At 37.8% G+C, this 482-nt stretch overlaps 1 protein-coding gene across 1 annotated transcript in view; it reads left to right on the top strand.

Annotated features, from left to right (window-relative positions):
• The window catches only part of LOC117935231, a 22,394-nt gene that overhangs the window by 6,419 nt on the left and 15,493 nt on the right, over nt 1-482 (top strand). The gene's annotated exons all lie outside the window — the stretch shown is intronic.

Raw genomic sequence — 482 nt, forward strand, 5'->3', positions numbered from 1 at the left:
ATGTGTTGACTTGGCATGATTTGAATTCTCACAATAGGCCCACAGATACTGGATGTGTTCAAAGGCCAATACCAATATTGAGATTTGGCCAATACTCATTTCTATGTATACAAATACACCAGTATTTCAGGAACTAGCCAATATTAGCTGATAGAATATAGTTCTGGCTACTTGTCGGTGGGGCTTTATCAAATAATATATAAAAGTCAAAATGTTAAATTGGATTTACCTCACTTTGCTCTGGATTTGGATGTACGTGTTCATCTATGTGAGCGAGATAAATACATCAGGTCAGTTCACTGACCGTCATCTGCATTTTTCCAGCATAATGATGCAATGTTAAGCAACAAAACCAAATATATATGTATACAGCTCTGAAAAAGTACCTGTCTGAAGTTTCCTGATTTTAACAACCAGACCAATGATGATCATTACGAGGAGAACAGTCAGAGCTCCCAGGATCCCACTCATCAGCTTTGCTG

Source organism: Etheostoma cragini, chromosome 19, assembly GCF_013103735.1.
Source record: "Etheostoma cragini isolate CJK2018 chromosome 19, CSU_Ecrag_1.0, whole genome shotgun sequence".
In the NCBI taxonomy this organism is placed as follows: domain Eukaryota; kingdom Metazoa; phylum Chordata; class Actinopteri; order Perciformes; family Percidae; genus Etheostoma; species Etheostoma cragini.